Source organism: Orcinus orca, chromosome 14, assembly GCF_937001465.1.
Source record: "Orcinus orca chromosome 14, mOrcOrc1.1, whole genome shotgun sequence".
NCBI lineage: Eukaryota > Metazoa > Chordata > Mammalia > Artiodactyla > Delphinidae > Orcinus > Orcinus orca.
Window position 1 is genome coordinate 43,134,690 of NC_064572.1, and position 26,467 is coordinate 43,161,156.

The 26,467-nt window shown below is 44.7% G+C and overlaps 1 long non-coding RNA gene across 1 annotated transcript; it reads left to right on the forward strand.

Moving 5' to 3' along the window:
• The first annotated feature begins 620 nt into the window (after nucleotides 1–620).
• LOC125961068 (uncharacterized) lies at nucleotides 621–14,295 on the forward strand. Its single transcript, XR_007471387.1, has 3 exons — nucleotides 621–658; nucleotides 4,946–5,036; nucleotides 14,251–14,295. It is a non-coding gene; the product is annotated as an uncharacterized LOC125961068 (long non-coding RNA).
• The last annotated feature ends 12,172 nt before the right edge of the window (nucleotides 14,296–26,467 follow it).

The window sequence follows — 26,467 nt, forward strand, 5'->3', positions numbered from 1 at the left end:
CGATAGAGAAGGAGGAAACAGACATTGAAAGGTCCAATGACTGGCCCAGAGTCACTCAGCCAGTGAGTCGTGTTGCTGGACCCAACCCCTGGGCACTGAGCTTTCCATCACAAGACTCCGCCTCTAAAGTGGAATGAAGGATGGCTGCTTCAAGGTCAGAACTGACTGCGTGAACCTGCAGTTGGCTGTGGACCTGCCATTTGGGATCCCCCTCATTGCTCTGGGGAAGCCCCTGAAGACTTCCCATCATCTTCATCCTTGGGGCCCCACTCTATTCCTATCTGCCTCTCTCAGGACCAATTACATATATTTTCCAGCTTCAGCATGAGGGAGAATGCAAAGATCATAGATCCCAACCAAAATGAACTGTGTTTGAATGACTCACAAAACCTTGGTGAACTGGAGCAAGTTATTTGACCTGTAGGACTTAGTTTCCTCATCTGCAAAGTGTGTACATTAATTGTCACTCCCAGGGCTGTTGGAAAGATAAACTGCACACTGAGGATGCTGAATAACCTCTTCCTGTTCCATTGCGGACTCCATCCTCCATCTCCTCCCGCCCTCAAAGTGCTCCAGATCAAGAGCCCTGAATGGTTGAGAAAATGATTGTGAAGAAAGCTAGCATGCAGAGGCCAACAGCATCCCTCTCTCAGCACAGGTAATACATCTCTAGTCCTAAGAATCAGACTTGAGCGAAAATATGTGTAAGGTGGGGTGATGGGCAGGGATCTTTGGTCTCTTCCCAGGGTCAGGGAGAGGTCCAAGTCAGGCTCTTCTCACAATCAGGGGTCAGCTCCATTAACCAGGCGAATGCTTCTTGGGGCTCAAGTACACACTAGGAAGATCTTGGAAAAGTGAAACCCTGGTGATATCCAGGGATGGGGGTGTGGCCAATTCAGGTGACAGATATCCAAAGTTCTATGCAGAATGGCAGAGGGGCTTGGGACTGTTCCCTAGCCCCAGCAGAAGGAAATGCCCATGTCAGGCATCCTGTGTCCATGCTCCTGCCGCTGGCCTGGCTTCCCATCCAGTCTGCAGCCTTCTGCCAAGGACTGAAGTCACAGTCACCTCCTCTTCCAAGACCCGCTCTGTGTCTGTGCCAGGATTTGGGCATTAGCTGCCTTTCGCTTATTTGGAGGGGATGGATCATGCCAGGGTCATGCTAACTGTCATTTAGAGATTATTTTTGGACACAGAAACCTCTTTAGCAGCAGGCATTGGCGGTTACTCAGCGACTAGGGGAGTGAGACTCTTGCATACTCCAAGCAAACCTGCCCAGGGGAGGTTCTCATCAAATGGCGCTCTGGGGACTGCGTTTACAGACTCACCTCTGGGATTCCCTGCGGTGAGCGTGCCGAAGCTCCAGCCAGGATGGGGCCTGCTCTGCTTGGGCAGGACTCACCCTCCTTTATGTTGGGATGGTGTTCAGGGGTGCACTGATGGGAGGAAATGGAGCAGCAACCAGAAACACCTACTGCCTCAGAGGAGGACCTGGCCCTAAATCTTTCAAAAGTCCGGTTCTTTTTCAGTCCTTTGCTGCCAAGCGCTGACTGGCCCTGGGCCCCTGTGGCTAGTTCCCGTACGCTTTGTGTGTTTCCATCTTCATAAAGAGAGTCTTAGTTACAGGCTTTCAAAGATGCTCTGAGGCCTACTGCACACCTCAGTTCGACCTTGCGGGCATTGCATGGGGCACGCTCACGGCAGATGTTGATGGGTAATGAAGACCCCTAGGGAAGATTCTCTTCAGACTGAAGAACAGGCCTTTATTCTTTCCAACCTCCGAGGAGTTTTAAACTTTGAGGGGCTCTTAGAGATAATGTAAGCCGGTGACTGTCTAACGTTTTCGACTGAATCCACCATAAGAATTACACTACATATCTGTGTTAGTTTGCTAGGGCTGCCATAACAAAATGCCACACTGGGGGCTTTATGGGCAGAAATTTGTTTTCTTCCTTCCATATTCTTTGCTGTTATTTTTCTAATTTCATATTTTGGATGTTTAAGTCATTAATTTTGAGCCTTCTTTTCTACCATAAGTATTTCAGGCTATAAATTTTCCTCTAAGTACCATGAAGGTCATACACAGTATTTTTAATTATATTCGTTTATAAATATTTTCTCATTTTTATCTTTATTTTTCTTCCCATGAATTCTTTACAAATATGTCTTTATAATTTTAAAATATATTTTAAGTTATCTCTTTTGTCTTTATTTCTAACTTAATTACATTGTGAGCTGAATATGGGGTCTATATGATACAAATTTTTTGAAGTTTGTTGAGGATAGCTCTATTATCAATATGTGGTCAGATTTTATAAATGTTTCCTATGTGAGAAAAGTGTACATTCCCTATTTGTTAGGTATGATAGCTGCTTGTTGTATCAATTATTTAAAAGATGTGTTAAAGTATTCCTTTAATAAGGTAGATTAGTCCATTTCTCATGGTTCTGCCAATTCTTGCTTTGTATATATTTGAGGTTGCTATTGGTAGTATGTAAGTTTAGAATTTTCTCTTCAGGTTATCCTTTCCCTAACACATTTTATTCCATTTTTAATTTAAATATTCTGTGTCTTTAGGTTTTACAGTTATCTGTTATAAACATTATTTGGTTGGATTTGTGTTTTCTTTTTCTCAGACTGATGGTCCTCATATTTTAAGCAAGATTTTTGTCCATGTATATCTAGTACTATTAGGATTTATGCCTGCAATCTCACTATGCAATTTCTATTTATCTCGTTCTTTTTTCTCTTTTGTGTTCTCCTTTTGTGCCTTACTTTGGATGGAATGCCTTAAAATCTGATTCCACTGTCTTCACTCTACTTGTTGTAAGGGTATACACTCTCTGTCTTCTCTATTAATGATCACCTTAGCTATTTCAATATGCATATTTAAGAATGTCTAAAGTTTATTAATATCTTTATGTCATCTAAAATGATATCCTTAATTCACTTTTTCTGGGTTTACTACTTGCGAGAAGAAGATTTACTGTGAAGCTAATGAAACATGAGTTTTAGTACTCTTCACTCTATGAGCTCTTTCCAAGATGCTGAGCCTCATTTTGTTTTTAAAATTTAGTATTCTCTTTTTTATTTAGTATTTATTCCAATAACTGTAGTATTTATTCTGATAAATCATAACAAATTTAGTATTATTCTGTGCTAGCTCAGCATTACATCTGAAAAGATGTTTCTTGAATTGTATCTACTGTTTTGTCTCATTGAGGAGATTCATTCAGGGGATCTAAATGACGGCACTGCCATGGCAGGGACTAAGATTGTGAAACTTGCACAAAGACCTCTGGGTCCCCAGAAGTCTCCAGGCACGAATCAGGCTGAGAAAGCTACTCTGCTGCAAACATGGCCATTTCTTATAGAAAAGGAAGAATCTCAAAGAGAGTGGGCCCAAGAGCTTGCGAGAGCAGTGAACTAGGAGCCATTTCCAGGAAAAAGAACGAGCCTCTAAAGAGGGATGTCCCTGACCCCACAGCACGGGGTCTGTAGGAGCCCAGCTGGATGGCAGTAGTTGTGATGTGGCTCCATTTCAGTTGCATCCCCTTTTGGTGGAAGTGTCTCCTGCAGTTATTCTGCTTCTGCCTCATCATTGTATCTTAGGGTGGGGATGGGGGCGACTAGTCTTTTTAGTTTGCAAATCCCTGGGAATGACTTTGATGATAAAATCCTTAACTTGGAAGAGCCTGATCCTATAATGAGATGAGCCTTTTGGAGACAGAGGTGAGGCCATTTTGCCAGATGCCCTTGCTCTGGGCTCAGAAATGCCCCTGACTGCAGTCTGGTTCCACTCCCTGGAGTGTCACCAGAATTGTTCTCTGGGGCTCCTGGACCCACTCCTAGTCTGTTTCACATCAAAGGCTGATGGGGACATTGCTGGAAAAAGAAGTTCGCACTGGAGTTTCCTTTTCTTAATGGGTTTTCCTTTTCTTAACATTAAAAGAAATACACAAAATATTAAATATAAATACTTACCCCTGGTGCTGTATCATTTTTAATAACTGAACAAAATATTTTTGAGTGGTGACCAAAGTCAATTAACTTGTCTATTTAATTTTAAATATTATGCCCCTTTTCACATGAACAATTAGAGGAGGCGTTTATGAAAATTGATATGGGTTAAAATAAAAGTCATTTGTGGATTAGGAGGATGGAAATAATATGAATGTGCCCTTCAAGTTCCCATACTCTTGCCAGGGGGCTCTTAATTGTGTTTCTGAGGTTCCAAGCAGCCCATAGGAGGAGGAAAACACAATCATGCAACATGACTTACAGTGCCCTTAGTATAAACAAACCGTGACAGCTACCCAGGAGGCATACTCAGTTTATGCTGCCGGGACTTGAGACTCATGTCCCTTTGGCCTGTAACTGAGCACTCACTGTGCAGGACAGGGGACAGTGTCCTTTATTAGTATCCTCACAGGGACAGGGACTGGAACTTTCCCTGGGTGTATTTGCATTTGCTTTACATGTGCCTGTGCTCTGTGAAGTATAGGTATATGAAAGGAGCTCGAAGGAAGGGGGCCCAAAGAAGTTGTTCCATGCTGCTCTGGCTAAATCCTTCACCCAATCGTCGAGGAATAATATTTGTCTCAAAGTAACATTTAATCATGAAGTGATGATGTTTTCAAGGTTTTACTCTCTGAAACCTGGAGTGAAGGTGGTCTTCACTGCCTTTTAGTTTAAGAGTAATACCCATACATGTGTGGCCATACTGAAGCCCAGATTCCATCCTGTAGAAGGCTGGACAGCTGTTTGACCATGACACCTGCCTGAAGAGCAAATCACCTGCCTGCCCCTCCACCCCTGCTAAGTTTCATCGTGCGCAGATCAGGTTGCTATCTTCTCCTCACCCCTATCCCCCCGCCCCGTACAGGGAGGTTCCTGAGGGTGAGACCCACACCTGGTTTGTTTGCAACCTGTATTGGTTTCTCAGGGCTTCCATAACAAAGCGTCACAAACCGAGTGGCTTAAACAACAAAGATGTATTGTTTCACAGTTCTGGAGGCTAGAAAACTGAAATCAAGGTATGGCCAAGGTTGATTCCAGGCCTCTCTCCTTGGCTTGTAGATGGCCATCTTCATGTTCACATGGCATTTTCCCTATAGGTATGTCTGTCTCTAAATTTCGCCTTTTTATAAGGATAGCAGTCACATTAGGGCCCATTCTAATGACCTTACCTTAACTGATGACCTCTGTAAAGTCCTTATCCAAATAAGGTCTTATTCTGAGGTGCTTGGAGTTAGGACTTCAACATATGAATTTTGGGGGGACATAATTCAACCATGGCATCTCCTAACAATGTCAGGCACAAAAGCAAACTAGAAGAATATTTGGAGAATTAATGATTGAAGACATGAATTGGGATTTACTTTATCAAGAGACAAAGTGCATTAAAGGCCCAGGATTTTCTGTTATAGTAATAATTCTAGGCTGGAAAATCTAAAATAGGTGTTACTAAATGCTCACATTAGTCATAAAAGCCTTAGTAAATCTTAGAAAAGGACGTCTCACTTTCAGTTACGTGATTTCCTGAGGAACACTCCAAGAGCAAGTAGTTATAAAAAGTACCTCTAAGTAAATGAACGAGTTGACCCTACGCAGGGTCATTATCCAAATGCATCCAGCTGAATAATAGGAAACCTTCCAAAAGTGATGACTTGAGTTTCAAATGGCTAGTCCTGATCTGGCACTCATGAGATGCCTGGTTGGCTATCTGGCCTCGTGACTTTAAAATGAGCACACCTGCTCTGAGCCAACACTCAGCTCTCTGCCCTCTACACCACTGAGTCAGGGAGGCTCTCAGTGGGGAGGCCGTCTTTATTTCCCTTCTCCCCCTCCAAAAATGGCTGTGCTTATGTTTTTCTGATTAAAATGGTAATGAATTGTAAAGAAGATGTCTAACGATTCTGAGAGTTAAAAAGAAAAATTTCCTCAAAACTTCTAGAAGTCTGTGATAGCAACTATAGCAATTAGGTTTATATAATCCCAAACACTTTCAAAATACATATTTACGTTTAATATATGACGGATATTCACCCAAACGGGATCCTACAAAACACACTGTTTCATCAGTTGAATTTTTTTTTGAGCATTCAAATATTTATTGAGTTGATATAATCCTCACCAGAGGCATACTTTATTTTTAATCGATAAAAATACAAAGATTTTTCTAAACTGGTGATAAAGAAAATCTTCCAAAACAGCAAAAATTCAAATCAAAAGAAAAACAAAACCCATTTCCCTATTGACTCCAGTTTGCAATCTGCTTTTAGCATCAACCTTGTCCCAGAAGAGGGGATATATGTATACGTATAGCTGATTTACTTTGCTGTACAGCAGAAACGAACACAACATTGTAAAGCAACTATACTCCAATGAAAATTTAAAAATAAGTAAATAAATTTAAAGCATAAACTTTAGAATAAGGATCTAAGCATAGTTATATATTTTGAGTACCACATAGATTATAAACTATACAGATAGACAATAATAAGGAAAATAAAGTAAGTTACTTTATTTTATAGAGCTGCCTTACATAAAGTAATGCTATCATAAACATGAAATCCTAAAAAACATCATCAAGTTTAAACTTTCTACCATCACTTGAATTTTGAACTTAGTAAAGCACGGCCACGAACCCACGCAGGGCTCCAGCAGCCTGCGCGGCACCACTGCAGGATGTAGCTCTCCCTACTGCCCCAGCTCTTTGCTGAAGACATGCACCACTCCTGATTTTTTGCTACTATAAATATCATTTAATAAAATTCCCCATATGTACACATTTTTATGATCACTGGATCATTTCCAAACGTTAAACACCCTGAAGCAGAATTACCTTGTCAAAATAAATGCGTGTTATCCTAAAGATTTTTTAAAATATCCTTCAAAAATATTGGGTCCATCTTCACTCTCATCAGTAGAGCATGAAGTGGTGTTTACCCACATCTTACACAACACTGGACATGATTCTTTTAAAATTTTGCCAATTTGATGGACAAAACTGATAACTTACAAATAACAAAACCCACTCAAGACTAGCATCTAAACCTACTACAGTTTGGTGGGGTTTTTTTCTTTCCTCATGCACTGGGTCTTGGTTCAGAGGCTTGGGACTGTCAGGACCAAGGTGTCTGAAATTCTTGTGGCCTTTCCTAACTGGAAACAGACAATCTTGCTTTCTGAGAGGGAGGAAGAAGATGAGACAAGAAAGAAGGTGCAGCACTTAGAGCAGGAAAGCAAAACTTGCCAGAAAGCCCCTGTAGGTGTCTGCTTTTGCCTCACTGGCCATTTAAAAAAATTCTTTTTTCCCAGCATCCTATAGCCAAAGGTGGTCATGTGGCCCTGTAACTTTAGCAGATGTTGTTAGCTTCCTGTCTATTGACCATTCTTAACTTCCTAATAATATTCGTTGAATTTTTGCTTAGTCTAGTTTTTTTCTGATGGACTTTTAGGGCCTTCAGGGGAGCCCCCTGAGTTACCTTATATTAAAGCCCCGTAGACTTGAGCACACAGAGACTTCACAGTTCTTGGAATTTGGTTGGCTGCCAGCCAAGAACTTAGGAAAACATAAATACTACTTCTTGAATACTTATCATATGCCAAGCACTTTTCCAAATGCTTTACATATATTAACACATTTTACCTCATAACTGCCTTATGAGGTAGATACTATTATGATACCCATTTAACTGATGAGGAAATTGAAGTGCAGAGTGGTTAATTTGCCCAAAGCCACACAGTCAGAAAATTAGAAGCAGGGAGCTGGGATTTGAAGGCAGGCAGGCTGCTTTCTGGCCTTGTATTCTACTGAACCGTATCAGTGAGTCATAAGTGACTTTTGCTATCATATCTTAATTATGTGATGAGAAGTGTTAAAAAGCAAACAAAATATACAAACATTTTAAGCCTATACCCTAAAGGGAAAGGTGACAGCTGTCTGAAGCGGGACGCTACAGGAAAGACGGTATATGCCTCATTTCTCATCAGTGTCGATCAGGTTAAAAGCATAACCATCTTCTTCCTCATTCATTCTGTGTTTGTGGAAACTTCATGGTGATCAAAGCAGTCTTGGGGCCAAGGGGGAGCCCTGCTGTAAACCGAACTTCTGTGAGGAGCCCTGCTTTCCTCTCCAGCCCAGGGCTGTCGACACGGAGTCTGGGGGTTTTGTTTGATTCTCCTTTGAAGAAATACTTACACTGTGCAATCACCATAGCCTGGCCTGGTGAAAAGACGGAAACCCAAAGGACCCAGTTTCAAGGTCACTGGAACCTGAGGGACCTCAGTTTCTACACCTATAAACTAAGGCTAGTTTGGATTCTTTGGCAGGAATTAGTTTATAAAATCAGCGGATTCCATGTAGCCCCAGATGTGCTGTGATTACAGACACAATGAGGTTGGTTTTTTCTCACAAAAGAGAAGAAGTCTTTGGTCTTTGCCCAGAGCCAAGGTGGCAACTCCAGAAGCCAAGTTTAACTTCATTTCACTATTCAGAGCCTTCTTTGTCCCAAAAATTTCATGTCAGATATTCCTCATTTAACAGTTAAAAAGTGCATTTTGGGCCTCAGAGGGAACTTCAGAAACGTGTATAATGCTCCAATGTTCCATGAAAAGTTACAGTCCCAGGAGAACTGAGTGTGGCTTTCCCTTTTATCTGTCTCATCAGACCTCCTTCCAGCTTCTCTAGTTCCTTTCCTATTAGAAACTCACATGCCCTGTGTTCCCAAAGTGTATCAGTCAGGATAGGCTAAATTTTGCTGCAATAACAAATCATCTAAAAAATCTCACTCTTATGAAGTTTGCTCAGTTTCTCACTCTTATGAAGTTTGCTGTAGATCTAGGTGGCATTCTAGGGCAGCTCTCCTCTGTATTTAGCAGATCACATGGTTTCCTTCTTTTAGCCTCTCCATCTCAACACTCTTCACGGTTGCAGATGAAGAAAGAGTCAGAAGATCAAACATCTGTAGTTAACTGCTTTGCCTCAAAGTTTGGCCCATCATTTTCATTTCCATTTCTTTGGTATGAACTAGTTACATGGCCATATCTAACTCCAAGGAATAGAATTTACAATTCTCTGTGTATGTGAAATTAGAGGAGAAAAAGATACTGGCAAACATTAATTTTGTTGACCATATAGACCCAAACTCTCTTGATTAGATAAAGAGTTCGATCTGGCTAACCTGGGAGCTTTTATCTTTCGGTTGGCCAGACTCAGGATTATGGAGTGTTGGTGAGAAATGAATTGAAGGCCACGAGTTTAACTTATCCTAAGTTAGGATCCTTGGTATCAATCCTAACAAATGACTATCAAGCCTCTCTTTGGGGCTTCCCTGGTGGCGCAGTGGTTGAGAGTCCGCCTGCCGATGCAGGGGACGCGGGTTCGTGCCCCGGTCCGGGAGGATCCCACATGCCGCGGAGCGGCTGGACCCGTGAGCCATGGCTGCTGAGCCTGCGCGTCCGGAGCCTGTGCTCTGCAACGGGAGAGGCCGCAGCGGTGAGAGGCCCGCGTACCGCAAAAAAAAAAAAAAAAAAAAAAAAAAAATCCTCTCTTTGGCCACTTCCAATGTTGGAGTCTCACCACCTCATGAGCCTGAAAATTCCATACTGAGACAGCCCGATTGGAAAATTCTTTCTTGCTCTATACCTGTGTTCTTGGCATAGCCAATTCCCAGGATTACTCTCTGGCCTTAAATGGAGCTGGCTCTGTCCACATACTCTCTTCCAAGACCATTCAAATGACTGAGGCCATCAGCATGTCTCCTTTCAGTCCAGGCTACATAGCCTCAGGTACCTCCAATGCCGCTGACATGGCCTTCATTTCTCACTGTACTGATCCCCACTCTCTGTATCACTTCCTTTTAGTGAGGAGCTCAGAAGCAATAGTCTTACCATTGCCAAATAAGGTTATCACTGCTCTTTTCTGGACTCTGCACAATTCTAGCAATGCCACCTGAGACAACATTAGTTTTCCCAGCAGACACATCACACTCTGAGCTTATATTCCATCTGGACCTATTGGGAATTGAAGCCCAAGACTTACCCCTCTTCCCTTCCAGGGTTCTGTCCAGTAGGCAAAAATAGATGAAAATTGAAACAAAAAGGCTTTATTAGTGGTTGGGCATGCATCCCAAGATTGACAAAAGGCAGGCGTCTGTGATCTAAACTGGAACAGAGAATTCGTTTTGGTTCTCCAAGGTTGAAGGGTGACCTCAACTCTCTCCATCTGCACTGAAGACAACTAGGAAAGAGCGTGAGGCTGACTTAACTCACTCATTCATTTTAAGATAAAGAAGCTGAAACATGTACAGGTGTGTACACACACACACATACACACACACACACTGCAAGATGGCCAGGTGTCCTTACAGAAGACAAGTTCTGAGGCCTGACTGTCTATACTTCAACAAGAGAGAAGGAACATAGATTTCTGCCTCTTCTACAGGCCATGAAGCAGATTGTAAAAGAAATGAGTAAAGAAGACAAAGTGGCCTTGTCCACTGGTTAAAGGCTCTCAGTGAATATACTTTATTTCATCTTGAGACCATTCCCCAATATAATAGGATCATTTCGAACCATGATTTGATGATCCATCAGGCTAAGTACATTGTGTTATTTGCTTCTGTGTTATCTAAGTTACTTAGCAGGAAAGGAGCTATTACAGAGAAATGAGACATACATCTTAATATTTCTAACCAGGTTGATACTCCCTGAGTGTCATTTTAGCTATGTATTAATATTAATCTTTATTGTGTCAAGTTATTAGGATTTTGAGATTATTTATAACCACAGCATAACCTAGGCTATCCTCACTAGTAGTCTTTTTAAGACATAAATGTGAACAAAATCATTAATATGTAAAAATGGTCATACAATTATAAATTCCCTGCATTGAAAAGAAATTTTTATCTTTATTTATAATATTCCTAAGGTTTCATTTTTATACCCACATAGGGCTTCAATAATTCTATCGGATACTAATAATCTTAGGAGACCCTAAACTACATGCACACACAGCATTCTGATCTAGGACATGTTTGTGTAGTCTAAAGTGATCTAAACCAAATCACTGGCTGAGTTCCTTTTGATAATGAACTTCTATTTGTTATATCCAGACTTCTAAGTCCCTTCCTTTCAAAATCTAAATTCAAAGATTTAATTTTTTGAAACTTGGTGTCATTCCCAGAAATGATGTATTTCTGAAACTTTCTTATGGTTGGCAATACCTAAGCTATTGTCCTGTCATTGTGATAAATTGGCCTAGTCTATAGATATTAATTGGAAACTTATGCATGCCTTATCAATATTGCATTATAATTAGTAGAGCCATCTCAAGGTTCCATACGCTAAGATGAGCGATGGGGGTGTATGCAACATTTGGCTAATTAATCATCTTGGAACACTCTGTGGGATTCTCGGTTTAACTGCTTGCTGTGTAGGACCACAAAAGCAATCAATTGCTTGATTTTTCCTCCATCTGCTTATTACATGATGCAGAACCCGTGTTTGGGGAATTATTTTAGTTTATTTATAGTTCCCTGTGTTTATTCTTTCTTATCTACAGAGAGAGTGAGAAATATAATTCTGTACTTTGTAAATATCACAGAAAACTACAAATACTTTTCTACTCATTAAAAGCAATAAAATTAAACAAATCCTAATATATAGATTCTTTTTTTGCATACATTTATGTTAACTTTCCTCTTTTGAGTATTGCTATGAATTCCTGGTCTTCCACAAAATCAACCTGTTTAAGGTAATTTTCATTATTATTTTCTTTTTTATGCTCAGCTTGGTGGATGTGATCTCTTCAAAGTGGTTCCTTTGTCCTTTCAACTGTGATCTTACTGTCATGTTTTGAAAGCAAACTTATTTATCCTCATTACCAACATCTTCCATATTCATTAAAACTTTTCCTGCCCTAAGATTTGAGGACAAGGGTCCTGATGCCTCTTGGTGGAAATTAGTATTGAAAAGCCAAATCTGGACTTAATGGTAAACAGGAGCTGTGGCAGCCCTTGCAGCTGCCTAAACTGTATCCTTTCTCACCTTCCTCTTTAGGACTCTGCATTCAGGGGACAGTGGGCTCAGCTAGACATATTTACCCTCACAGATTTGCAGCTGAAGATGGCCCAGCCTGGACTGGTCTGGGCCACCATCATCTCCTGCCTGGATTATTGAAATAGAATTCTGTTTCCTCCTGGCTTCCCTAAACTCAATTTTTCTCATGCAGAGTAATTTTTTCACAATGCAAGACAGGTCATATGGGTCTTCTGTCAAGAATCTCAATAGCCTCCATCCTACAAAACCAGAGTAACATCTGCACAATGGCTTCCAAAGCCCTGTGTCATCAGAGCCTCACTACCTGTCTGACCTTCTCGCCATCATCTTCCCTCTTGCTCGCTTTCCTCCGTAACAACTGGTTTCTTTGCTGCTGGTCCTTGACGGCCCAGCATGTTGCTGCCACAGGACTTTTGCACTTGCCATCCCTCTGAAGGGACCTGCTGAGATGCTCTCCTCCTAGCATCTCCCAGCTGAATGTCCTCTCTAAAGAGGTCCTCGCATTCTCCCTCCTCTCCTTCTCCCTCAGCCTGCTGTGCGTCCTTATAAAACACATCACCATTCATTTATTGCTGCTTCCCCCAGGTAGATGCTGAGCCTCAAGATGATAAAGACATGTCTGATTTGTTCCCTGCCCTGTCCCCAACCTTGAGGACAATTAATATCTGATGCATAATAGGTGTTCCATAAATATTTGTTAAATTGATGAATAAAGCTTTGGCACTCAATGTTTTTGCATTGGAGGTACGCTTTGAAAATTCAACAGTACTCAGAGTAATCCTCTCACTGTGCTCTGGGTTTTGTCACTCTTTTGCCAAGACTCTGCCATGGCTTCCATTTCTACAAAGTAAGAGCAGCACCTGTACAGAGTCCTACAAAGTCCTGCAAGATCTGAACAGTGAAAGCGTTCTCAAACATTAAAAAACTAAATGCCATTCCTAATTTCCCCCAGGTATCCACTTCACTGTTCTTCAGCAAAGCAGCAGTGTGTGGGGAAGCCTTTCCATGTCCTGTGGGACTTGCATGGTTCTCCTAAACGATTAATACAATAAGCGAGGTACAGGCTGACTCACTCCAGACCGCACATCTTATACTCATAGCACCCTGTACCTTGTCCTGCATCTCGGTTAAGACAATCCCCATGTGCTGGTCCTGCAAGTTCTGGTGCCTTAGCAGAGAAACACCCACATGGAGAATGACCCACAGGCAATGCTCACCATCTGGTTTACTGTCTTGGTCTCCTTTTACAAAAGTCCAGGGAGAACAGCATGACCAGAGCGTGCAAGTGAGAAAAAGCTCAGCTTGATTTCTTTCTTTTATTTTGTCCAACAACTGAGGGGGACTTGTTGGAGGGGCTGATATTCCTGCTTAGTATTAGGGAGAGCTGACCAACAAAGACTCCTAATGGAATAGGGAGATTTTAGGTGGCAGTGGGTTCCCCATCTCAGCAGGTATTCAAGTACAAACTGAAGGACAGATTACAAAGGCTGCTGGAAGAAGATTCACCAAGAGCAGGACATGCCATATGCTCAATCAGCTTCCGTTCCTAGACCCCAGGTTTATCGAGACCCCCTCCTTTTGTGCTCCATTGGCTGAGCTAAATGGTAGTGCTGTCCTTCAAGAAATCCCAGAAAAACCAAAGACCGACCCAATCACCGTGGGTGCTCTCATAAATGAGAGCTAACCTCATGTCTTCCACAAACTCATTTGTTGACAGCGATGGTACAACGTGGAGGGAAGCTAGAGAAACGTACCTCTTGATCACATTACATCAGCATCACAAGATGCGTTCGAGGTTAGGCTGCTCTCCAAACCAATAAAATGAGTTTGATCTTTCCATCGTTTCTGAAGAATGCCTCTCTTCCCTTCGCTTATTCTAGAGAATTGATATTAAAATGTTCTTTTTGGCATTTGTTGGCATACATGCCTTCCAGATGTTACCCAAAGGTCCCAGACCGGTTTAAATGAGAGAAAGACTCAAATAAGTCAAACAACATTGAAAAGAGACTAAATTGCTGGTGAGTCTACCCTGTGTCTTAAACAGGGTTTTATTTACTAAAGGCAGCAAAGGCAGGTTTAGCCTGTCCTCAACTCTCTACTGGCCAAAAATACTATTTACATTTAAAGAAAAATAATCAAATGCTTTTTTTTTTCGGTGCTTACACTATTTTTCCTTCTGTTTAGACTGAGGTCAGTTCATCCCTGTTTTCAGCTAACCTCGACATCCCCAACCTCGCGGGCTCATCTTTAATTAAAGAATAAGACCAGTGGCATTTTTAATTTCTTTAAAATTGTTCAATAAACAAACACACTTTTCAACATCCAGCATTCTATCATTATTTATTCTTAGATGTTCTCTGTTCCTTCCTTCTTATTACACGCCTTTAAAGAAATTACCACCATCCCCCTGCCCCCTTTTAAATCTGACATTCATTCCACTTGCATGGGATGGAGATCCTGAGTTAAAAAACAGTATCTCTTTTAGCTTGTCCAAATTCCTACAGAAATGAACAAAGTGGAACCTGGGAGTTCTTGGCTGGAAGGAATTTGTTGATGGAGATTAGGACCTAATGTTCTTGCAGTTTGCAAACTTAGATCAAAAACCAGTCTGATTCCGGAAACTACTTTGTAGGAAAGATGGAGACATAATTTTTTTGTCACAGGATCTGGGATGTCATACTTTAAATATGCACGAGGATATGTGCTTGCAAAGGAATTTTGTTTTAGCGTATTTCTGGAGCCGTGCATGGGCTCAGCTGCATAAGCCTATTGGTGCTTTCCTTCCTCCCTGTGCTGAAAATCTGATTTTGGAGATGGGGATAAAGGGGGTTGGGGGCGAGTGGATTCTGTAGAGGGAAAGAAAAGAAAAATTCAGTCGAGTCTATATATTTCAATTTCTCTGCTAGTCATTTTGTGGCAGATCGCATTTACCAAGAAGGGTGCAATAATACTGTACATCCTACATGCTCTTCTACAAGGTGACTTTGCCACCTTCACATGGTCAGGGTTCATGTCTTCTCTTGAATCGGATGGGCCTGTGAAAAGCCTAGAATGGAGAAAAGGCAATGTATCTTCTTCCTTCTCCACTGGAACACTAATGCTGGAGGCCAGAGCTGCTGTGTAAGGAGTCTGACTATCCTGAGACCTCCATCTTGTTAGGAAGCCCAGTGACATGGAGAGACCACATGTAGGAGTTGAGTGAAGAGATCATTAGGTGATTCCAGCCTCCCACCTTCAAGTCACCCCCGCCTGAACTCGGCTTCCCGGCAGAGACCGCAGACCTCGTGGAAACAAGACAAGCCATCCTACTGTGCTGTGACTGAATTCCAGACCCACAGCGTCCATGAGCATAATAAAATTATTGTTTTATGCTACCATATCTGTGATGGTTTGTCACCCAGCAAGGATGACTGGAACACCTTGCTTAAGTCAGGCAAGTGCTTACCCAGAACACCACCCTGTGCCAGGGCCCATGCTGGACATTGTGGCCATGCAGACTGTGACACCGTTCCTGCCCATCTGCAGGGACAAGACATGTGGTCAGATGTGTTACATTACCATGTGGAACGGTAGCCCTAGAGGCAGAACCCAGTGCTGTGAGAGCATAGGGCTTGGTGTGAGGCGGATTGGGGAGTGGGTAGGAGGCCATTGGATGGGGAGAATCCCAGAAGGCATCTGAAGGAGATGACATTGACTTGAGTTTAAGATTCGGTCAGCAGAAGAAAGTGAAACAGCTCTAGGTGAGAGGCAGAGCCCACTCATAGGTACTAGATCACAGAAGTCTTAGGATGGACAGGACTTGGGTTTTTAAATTTTTTTTATTTTTATTTTTGGCTGTGTTGGGTCTTGGTTGCTACATGGGCTTTTTTCTAGTTGCGGCGAGCGGGGCTACTCTTTGTTGCAGTGCGCGGGCTTCTCATTGCGGTGGCTTCTCTTGTTGCGGAGCACGGGCTCTAGGCGCGTGGGCTTCAGTAGTTGTGGCTCGCGGGCTCTAGAGTGCAGTCTCAGTAGTTGTGGCGCACGGGCTGAGTTGCTCCGTGGCACGTGGGATCGTCCTGGACCAGGGCTCGCACCCGTGTCCCCTGCATTGGCAGGTGGATTCTTAACCACTGCACCACCAGGGAAGTCCCTGGGACTTGGCATTTTCCTTGCCTCAAGCACAGCGCATGTGGGGAGAGGTAAGTACAGCAGGACTGGACAGCACTGCACGGGCTGGATCACAAGAGGCCAGGGGACCAAGCCCAGGAGGTGAGACTAGGCAGTGGGGCATTGCAGAGGATGAGGGGGAGGGAGAAGAATGGGAGCACATGACCCAGGCAACAGAGCCCATGCTCCAGCCTGTTTGCTGCCTCTTCATGGCCGTGACATGCTGGGATCCTCTGCCAGCCCCTTCAAAAGAATCCTGCAGCCTGGACTCACCAACTGACCTCCTGGCTCCAGCCACTCCAGCTCATGGAGTTCCATTTCCTCCTCACAGCCGTGACGTGGACACATTCTTCTCTCTCGTGTGCTGTCCCATGTCCAAGTTGTGTTACTTGCCCAGGGTAGCAGAGGGCTGGTGTGCTCAATAAAAAGCCACCATGACATTCTTGTCCCCAGAAACCAGCTCGAGGCACTGCTGCCTCTCACATCCTCGCGGTGGAGGAGAGCGAGAGCACCCTCCATCGGCCTCAGGCAAAGGCCCCTGCACAGCGTCTTGGGGCCTCCCTGCCTTTCATCAGAAGCCGGGGCTTCCTGCAGGGACCATGGCTGTGCTGAAATGGATCTGTTTTGAGGCCACATTGCTTTGAACTCTAGGGCAAATCCAGGAGTTTAAAGTACCATTTACCTGAATGACTGATATGTGCATTCGTGTGAGAAATTCAGCATAACGGTTGATTTACATTTATGGAGGAATTGTAAGTAAATTCACATTTATGAGCAGTCCCTCTGCGCTGGGCCCTGGGCTGAGGTTCTCTCAGCTGCAAATACTGGGCTGTAAGCCCTGAACCTCAATAAGCCTCACTTTCCTTGACTTAGAGTCACTCACTCTAAAGAGGCCCGAGGCTGGTCTGAGACAGATCATGTCAAGCCTTTGGTATAAACCTGGTACTGGACAGAGAACAGGCTGGGCACTTGCTGGCGGCCACCTTCTCAGCGGAAAAGCAGCCCTTGCCTTTGGATTGGACTTTCCACCCACCGTCTGTTCTGCAGCTACCGCGATGGGGAAGGCCAACCCCTCACCATGTCACACTTCGCAGGTTGAGACTGAACCCCTTTACCTCAAGACGTCACATCCGTAGAGACTGAAGGGAGAATGGTGGCTGCGGAGGGCTGGGAGGAGGAGATGGAAAGATGTTTAGTGGATGCAGCGTTCCAGTTTGGGATGCTGGAGAAGTTCTGCAGAGAGATGTCGAGATGGAGGGGAGAGCTGCACAATAATGTGAATGTTCTCAGCGCCACTGAACTGTACACTAAAAATGGTTAAATGGCAAATTTTATGTTACGTCTGTTTTACCATGAACAACAGATGCATCCCCTAAAAGATGAGACCCAAACTCCTTACCTTGGCACATATGACCTTGACAGAAGGTGGTATGGTCAGGCCTCCTCAACCCCTTCCAGCCTCATCTGTCTGTCTGTCTGTTGGTTTTGCTGGTCTCCCCATTATGCCTTGGCAATTCACTCTCTCGGGCTTACACACACACACCTCACCACCATCACCACCACCACCACGTCACCTTCTTTTTCTTGTGCAGACTGTTGCTCTGTCCTGGATTCTCTCTTAAGTCAAGAGCATGAATCATGAAGCCAGCCTGGCCAGGCTGGAGTTCCAGTTCCTGTGTGACCTCGAGCAAGTTGCTTAACCTCTCTGTGTTTCAGTTTCCTCCACAATAAAAGGAGGACAGTAATAACACCTACATCCCAGGTTGTACAGTGCCAGATCCATAGAAAATGCTATGGAGACCTTGGCTGTTTTAATTATGATCTGTTCTTGGCATCTCCCTGAAGAGCTGGCAGAGAGAGTTTTGTATTACTATTCGGTAGACCACCAGGCCGAGAGATTTGCCACCTTGGGAACAAAGCCAGGTCATTGTTGCCTCAGAATAGCTCAGTTGACTTTTCAGAGAGGGACATGGCCCAACTGGCTATTTGGAGGGACCTGGAGCCTGGGGTTCTGGGGGGACAGCAGTCTTCACCTCCTGCTCCCTGTGCTGGCTGCCCTGAGCAGTGCTGGGGGAGGCAGGGCTGCTTAGAGCCAGAAGATAAACATATTAACTGAACTTTCCATCTGTCATTTCAGAGAGTCATTTACTGACTAGCTGTGGTTGGAAAAATTAAGTCCTTATAATTCAGCGTCAACATTTCTCGCAGAATCATGTTAGACCAGTTGGCGGAGTTCTGCAGCCTCTCAGCAGAGCTGCCTACAATCAAAATAAGTTTGCAGTGGTGCGCTGTCAGTTACCCTACCCGTGGTCCGGCTGACTGTCCTGCGTCGGGCACCTGGTGCTGCAGGCCACAGGTCAGCCTGGGCAGACTGGGCCATGGGCCACAGAGGGTGGACTGCAGGAATTGGCTGCAGGGAAAGCTGCATGTGGAGCTCCAGCTCTCTTGGGCCTTCCCCTTCTCTGCCTAAGATAAAGGAATCTTCCCCTGTATATTGGTGAGCTCAGGCTACCATAGCAAAATACCACAGACTGCAGGGTTAAAAAAAACAGACAGTCATTTTCTCCCAGTTCTGGAGGCTAGAAGTCCAAGATCAAGGTGTTGGCAGGGTTGGTTTCTTCTGAGGCCTCTCTCCTTAGCTTGTAGTCAACCATCTTCTCTCTGTGTCTTCACACAGTCTTCCCTCTGTGTCCTCATCTCCTCTTCTTATGAGGACATCAGTCATATTGGATTAAAACCCAGCCTAATAATGACCTCATTTTAATTTAATTACCTCCTTAAAGGTCCTATCTCCAAATGCCGTCACATTGTGAAGTACTGGGTGTTAGAGCTTCAACATATGGAAATTTCAGGGACACAATTTCAAACATAACACCCTGTAAACTGTCCATTCCGGATGGATTCATTCTCACTCTACCCATAAGAAACTGGGTTTGTTGGTTCTATTTTACAGAGAAGGAAGCTGAAGCCCTGGAAAGGCAGGTGGTCCCCCTTAGCTGCCACAGCCAGCAGAGGCAGGTGGTGGACCCAGGCGTGGAGTTTCGGGTCCTCCCGTTTTACACCACAGCACAGCTATGTCCAACCTACAGCCCCAGGTGAGCACAAGTCAGGCACTGCACAGGCTCCTCAAGCCCTCTGTCAACTGAAAAAAAAAAGCACAACCTACAAGTTGAGAATTATTTTTTATTCAGTGGATTTTCTGCAGACTTAAGCCCAAAAGACAGCCTCTCAGCTAGCTCTTAGGGCCTGCTCAGAAGAGGTAAGGGAGGAGCCATGATACACAGGAGTTTTTGCAAAAAAAAACCAAGTAGTTGGAAAAATCAAAAGATGACTGTTAATTAAAGAAAACCAGGCCTCTCAAGTTAATGAATTTAGTGCTTTTCTATGTATGGGAAGATGCAGGAGTCTGGGCTCACTGAAATCATTCCTTTGATATGCATCTTAGCTATCTAGGGCCAGAATCCTGCTTTTTTCCATCGTGAGTCCCCTCAGGGTGCACAGTTGGGGGTAGCCGCAGTGGCTGACAGCTTGGTGGCCACAACATCTTTTGTTTACTGATATGGCAGGCCACATTCTTCATTCACATTTGGGAATGCTGCCATGCAGAATGACAGGGAGGTTGGCTTCAACTTAAGGCAGAACTGTACAGTACAGAGTGAAATGAGGCCTCTGGACAGCAAGTTCTCCAGCCCTGGGGAGGGTGGAGCCAAGGCCCCTGCTTGGGTTGGGGTGTTGTCTTCAGTGATGGAATTTTCAAATGCACAGTCGACTTTTTTTTTTTGCAGTATGCGGGCCTCTCACTGTTGTGGCCTCTCCCGTTGCGGAGCACAGGCTCCGGACGCTCAGGCTCAGCGACCATGGCTCATGGGCCCAGCCGCTCCGCGACATGTGGGATACTCCCGGACCGGGGCACGAACCCGTGTCCCCTGCATTGGCAGGCGGACTCTCAACCACTGTGCCACCAGGGAAGCCCAACACAGTTGACTTTTGCTAGACTTAAGAGATTCCTCCAACTTGGGGGTGCGGGAGTCCTCGCTGCAGATTCTCCTGTTCAACCTGGTTTCAGTAAGTAAACATTTGGGGCACTAAGTAATGGATGCTAGACCATTTAGTTTTAAAAAAAAGGTGTTAAAATTACAGCAGGCTGCACCCAATTCAGAGAGGCTCAGCCCTGGACCTCAGGCGACAGTGGACATTTTAGGACCAACCCAACTACCACATTCTGAGATGCGGAAACTGAGGCACTGAATACAGCCCCGACTTAATTGGACCTGACCTATGGCTCTGGCTCAGGGCTTGGCACAGGCATGTGGCCTCTTGGCCATGGGGTCGTCTTTGACTTCCCTGACTCAGTCTGGCAAAGGCTGTCACTGTGCGGGTGAGGTGGTAGGTAGAGGGGGGAGAGCATCCTTTTGGGCCCACCTGGACTCTGCCTTACTTTCTCCTGAGCAAAACCTGGTGGCCACTGGCCCAGATCTGCAGCGAGACACCCAGGAGCAAAAGATCTGTGGAGTGCACGGTGGACTAGAAATCCACCTCATTTAAGGGACCTCGCTCCATCGTGCATCCACCGTTATCTGCAGAGGTAGAAATTGGGGCTCAGAGAGGTTCAGTGATTGCCCCAGACCAACACCCAGAAGAAAAGCAGGAGTAGAGCCCAAGGCCCCTGGCTCCAACCCCAGGATAGTCCCTGGGACTCCTGGTTGCCTTTCAGCTCCCCACATGGGTTCCAAGATGCCAGAGAAGTAAGTGGGGAAACAGCTCTGAGAGAAGCCCTTGGAGCCTCTGGACAGAGCCAGGGAGTCTGTTCCCAAAGGGGGCTAGTTCTATGACACCCCCACTTCATCCTCTCTCAGCCCAAGCCCTGCACACGTCTGCTATCACTTCCCCGGCCCTCTGCTTCCCCTGACTAGTGAGAAGAAAATATTAGCATGGCTGCCCCGGGGGCCTGAGGCCTGCAAGCACTCTGTGTGTGGCATTGCCCTGCTCTGAAGGCCCTGCCCTCCCCCAGGGCTGTCCTGGCCCTCCCTGAGCTTCCTAAGGAAGCAGCAGGGAGAAAGAAGGAAATTGGAAATATGCCTGCTGCCAGCTCCCATTCTCCGTTCTGGGCTGCAGAATGATCCCCTTTGACCAAGGGCCGGGCATGCAAGAACAAAGAACTCTGTGAGCAAAACGTGGCTCTTTGCAGTGTCCAGGACAGCTTAGTGCAACCAGCTTGGAGGTTCCCTCCAACTGTGCACTGAATCCAGTGACCGCAGAAAAGCCCCTGGTGTGGTCAGAATTCAAAGATGACCCCAGGACTGCCCTGTGTGTGCACGCCTTTAATAATTTCCTCCCCTTGAGTGTAGGCAGAACCTGTGACTACAATGCCATATGGCTCCTCTCCATATGTGATTAGGGTACAATATATGGCAAGCGAGATTGTGCAGATATGATTAGGGTCCCTAATAGGTTGACTTCAATTTAATAAAAAGGGACCCCTTCCATTCAAGTGCAACACTTTCTGCACAACCCAGCACTTTCTCTTCCCCCTATACCTTCATTTAAACCCATCCCAGGTATATGATGGCTAATATTATGTGTCAACTTGGTTGGGTCATGATGCCCAGATGTGTGGTAAAACATTATTCTAGATGTTTATGTGAGGGTGTTTGGGAATGAGATTAACATTTAAATTGGCGGACCTTGAGCAAAGCAGATTGCCCTCCATAATGTGCAGGGTCTTATCCAATCAGAGCAAGTAAGAAGAAATTCTTCCAGAAGACAGCCTTTGGACTGGAACTGTAACACTGGATTTTCTTAGATGTCTAGCCTGCTAACCTTTAGACTTAAAACGCAGCATCAGCTCTTCCTGGGTCTCTAGTCTGCTAGTCTGTGCTGCATAGTTTGGACTTGCCAGCCTCAGTGATGTCAACAATGTGGAAGAACAGAAGATCCTCAGCCCTAGTCTCACCCGACAGAAACACTGATTAAGCAACTATCCAGGAACGAGAATTTCTTTGTGAGAATTAAAAAATCCAGAGGAAAAGTTATAGCATACCAGTGGAGCAAAAATAAGTTAGAAAAACCACATTAAAATGGGTAAGAGGGACACTTTATCCATATCACCCATCCCTCAAGCCAATACAGCACAGGGCTGAGAAGGATCTCCTGGGTGCTCAAGTTCTCCTGTGGGGGCAATAGAGACCAAGGAAGACGTCCAACTTCCTCAGTATCTGACACTACCTTAGTGGCCCACTTCTGTCTCAACTCATGAGAAATCTGCAAGCAAGGAAAGAGTAGGATGATATATTCAAAGTACTAAAAGAAGGAAAAAAACTACCAACCAAGGATACTATACCTGACAAAACAGTCCTTCAGAAGTGAAGGAGAGATACTGATCCTCCCAGACAAACAAAAACTGAGTGAGTCCATCACCACTAAACTAGCCTTATAAGAAGTGGATTTGGGACTTCCCTGGTAGCGCAGTGGTTAAGAAACCGCCTGCCAATGCAGGGGACACAGGTTCGAGCCCTGGTCCAGGAAGATCCCACATGCCACGGAGCAACTAAGCCTGTGCGCCACAACTACCGAAGCCTGCGTGCCTAGAGCCCGTGCTCTGCAACAAGAGAAGCCACTACAACGAGAAGCCTGCGCACTGCAACAAAGAGTAGCCCCCGCTCACCACAACTAGAGAAAGCTTGTGCACAGCAATGAAGACCTAACACAGCCAAAAATAAATAAAATTAAATCTTTAAAAAAAAAAAAGGTGTGGACTTGCCAGCATCCATATTCATGTGAGCCAATTCCGCAAAATAAATTTCTATATGGATAAAATAAGGAGGAGGGGATTCCCTGGGTGGGCCTGACCTAATCAGGTGAGCCTTAGAGAAGACAAAGAGCAGAAGCATCAGCTCTCTTGCTGCCCATGGAGAGAGTCATGATGAGGAACTACAGACTCTCTAGGAGCTGAGAGTGGCCTCTGGTTCACAGCCCTCAGTGAATGGGGGCTCAGTGCTACAACCACAGGGTCCTGAATTCTGCCAACAATGCAAATGAGCTTCAGACAGGAATGAAGCCAACCAACAACGTGATTTCAGCCTAGTGAGAACCTGGGCATTGGTCCCTACCAACCTGTGCCCAGACTCTTGACCCCAGGAAACTGTAAGATGAAATTACCACTAAGCTTGTGGTAATTCATTACACAGCAATCAAAAACCAACGTATCCTCTCCCAGTCTTCTCCTATTGATAAATCTCTCAGGGCATGTGAAATAAAGTTTGACCTAAGTCTGGCACCTCATTGGGTGGAGACGTATCTCAGTTCAAGCATGTTTGATAGAAAAAAATTAACCATTAATCTACCACATGAAGTTGCAACATGGTTATGGGACAGAGGTGGGCAGTAATGAGAGAGGGAGAGCAAGAAAGAGAAAGAGAGAGGGAGAGAGAGAGAGACTCCTGTAGCTTTTCAAGACATTGTACTTTTGTTACATTAAACACTGTCATCTTGCTTCTGCTTTACTTATTCGTTTATTTTCAAACCTTTTCATTCTAATAGCCACAGGAATGAAACAAATTAGTCTTTACAAGCTCTGATTAGAACTTTTTCCCCAGGGAATGGAGCATCTCTGCAGACTAAGAGTTAGGTCTGGAGGGAGAGGTAGCCATGGACAAATAGCCTATCTGGGCAGGGACCCTGTGTACCTCCGTGTTGGTCGTAAACCTCAGGTTGTGTGGGTATGAAAATGCTGCACACTCTGTAAAGTGCCCAAGAATGAATAATTTTGTAGAAGGTAAATATCTCCTTTTTGCAGCTGGAAAACAGAAGGAGGAGGGGAGGGAGGTAGTTTGCTATGGTTTCTTAGTAAGTCTGGAACCAAATGTCTGGTGTTGCCTCTCTTAAATGGTGGTCAAAAGAGCAAGGGTGATGCTGAGCCCTTGGCACCAAGAAAACTTCCCTAGAGATCTTGTAGCTGCATCAGGTGATGGAGGCTGTCAGCCTGCACTGAGCAAGGGCAACGAGGAGCACATCTCCAGTTGACCAGCTGTGGACCTGTAACCTGAGTAAGGAATCGACCTGTGTCGTTTTATTGTTGGTTATTACTGCAGCACAGCCTACTGCATACTGACTAAAGGAGCCTGTCGGGGCCACTTCATGCAGGCATTCATCCCAGGAGTCTGCCTGGCTAACATGCATGATGGTCTAGATCTTGCAGCAATGATACCTTATTGAGAATTATCTGGGGGAAGGATGTCTGGGACAGCTTGGAGTTCTGGTTAAATGAGGAGTATTAAAATTTCTTAGAATTCTGGGGGCTTCCCTGGTGGCCCAGGGGTTAAGACTCTGTGCTTCCAACGCAGGGGGCGTGGGTTCGATTGTTAGTCGGGGAACTAAGATCCCATAAGATCCCACAGGTCGAGGAGCGCAGCCAAAAAAAAAAATTCTTAGAATTCTGAAAGCATGGGATTTTATTTTTTCTTACTTGTACACAGATACAAACATATTATATGTGAATTCTGTTTCCCACTTTTTCACTAATTTTAAACATTCCTTCATGTTGTTGTAGATTTTGTAAGCATCACTGTTAATGACTGAATAAATATTTAAAGTGTATTATGAAAGAACTTACTTAATCATCCATCATCTCCTGTGGTGGGACATTTAGATTGCTTGCAATTTTATACTAGCATAAGTACCACTGTAATAAACATCTTTGTGCATAAAGCTTGTTTTCAGTTTAATATTATTTACTTTGGCTAGGATCCCAGTAGTGGAATACCTGGGCAGAAATGCCATGAAACGTTACCTTTTTCATACATTCATTTGGAAAGTAAAGCATTCGTTCACCCTAATGCCACAGTCTGGTGAAAGTAACTCACTCTTTCATTAATGGTGAAAATGGAGTCAGGCCTTGGCCATCATGTTGCCTGTTGGTTATTACTCCAGGTTCATAGTGACATGGACCAAGCCCCAAACGGGCAGGCCAGCCTGGGGGGGTCTGACCAAAGAACTGGCCCCCCAAAACCTCAGCTCAGTACTCACTGGATCTTGTCCAAGTCATAAAATTCCCCAAGACCCACCACCATCCCCATCAGAACACCTCCATTCCATCCACCGGTCCCTAAAGTGTCCCCTGAGGGTCCACCACAGCTCTCATCTTCCACCTTGTGGATCCCATGCCCTCTGCAATCTCGGAGCTCATGACCCCTTTCAAGAGCCCTGGCCTCAAGCCATTGCTTCTCTCTCCCTTCTCTCGCCCTGCAGCTCACTAGGGTCTTACAGGCTGAAATGTGGGGTGTGTGGGGGGAATGCTCCCTGCTCACTCTTGTAAAGCATCTTGATTGGGCTATATATCAAGGACCGTGGGGCTCAGTTTTTCCCTGACATATCCTCCAGACCATTTCTCTAACTCATGGACTTAGTGTATATCCCTGGGGCCCGAGAGATGTCAGCGTGACTTATAGCAGTGCTACCCTCAAATCTATTCTCTCCCTTTCATCCCTCAGCCTGGTCCATGCCCCAGGCAAGCCTTTTTCCTCTTAGTAGTAACAAGGTCTCCCTCCTTGACCAAACTGTAGTCAGGCTCCTCTGAGCCTTCCTTTGGACTAAGCTTTGTCCAGGTATAGCAAAGAATCCTTCTTAGCCAGTTTATCATAAAACCCCCTCACCTCAACCTTGACGTCTAATCAAGCTCCACTTCCCTCCACCGTGGGTACCCAACCAAGTTCCTCTTCATAATTTTCTACCCTCTCCCTCACCCTGCCCACTGGCTATAAATTCCCATTGTCTCTCTCTGCATTTGGAGTTGGGTTCAATGTCTCTCCCCTATTGCAGTAATCTTGAATAAAGTCTTCCTTACCTTTTTTTTTAATCAAGTGTCTGTATAGTTTCTCTTTGACAGGGGACATTCTTTTCCGTCCAGAAAACCTTCATATGAGGAGTTAACTGGTGGTGGTGGGGCTCTAACCCTGAGGAACGGCTGCCAGCCTCGCCCATGCTTGTGTGCCTCCCCGCAAAGTCACCATAATTGGTGTAAAGCCAGCTCACCACACCTGCTGCTTTGGAGAACCCCAGCTCTGCCCTCTGGCCATCCTACACACACAGATGTGTGAGTCAGGAGGTGACCCAGACCCTTTCTGACCCATGGAACCTGCGGTATCACACAGAATATCTCTGCTGTGAAATTTCTGTGCTATGTAACTACAATAGTTGGAGAGGCAGGAAACCCTGGTAAAAGAATGTTCTGAGTGTCTTCCTTGGAGAACTGAGAAAC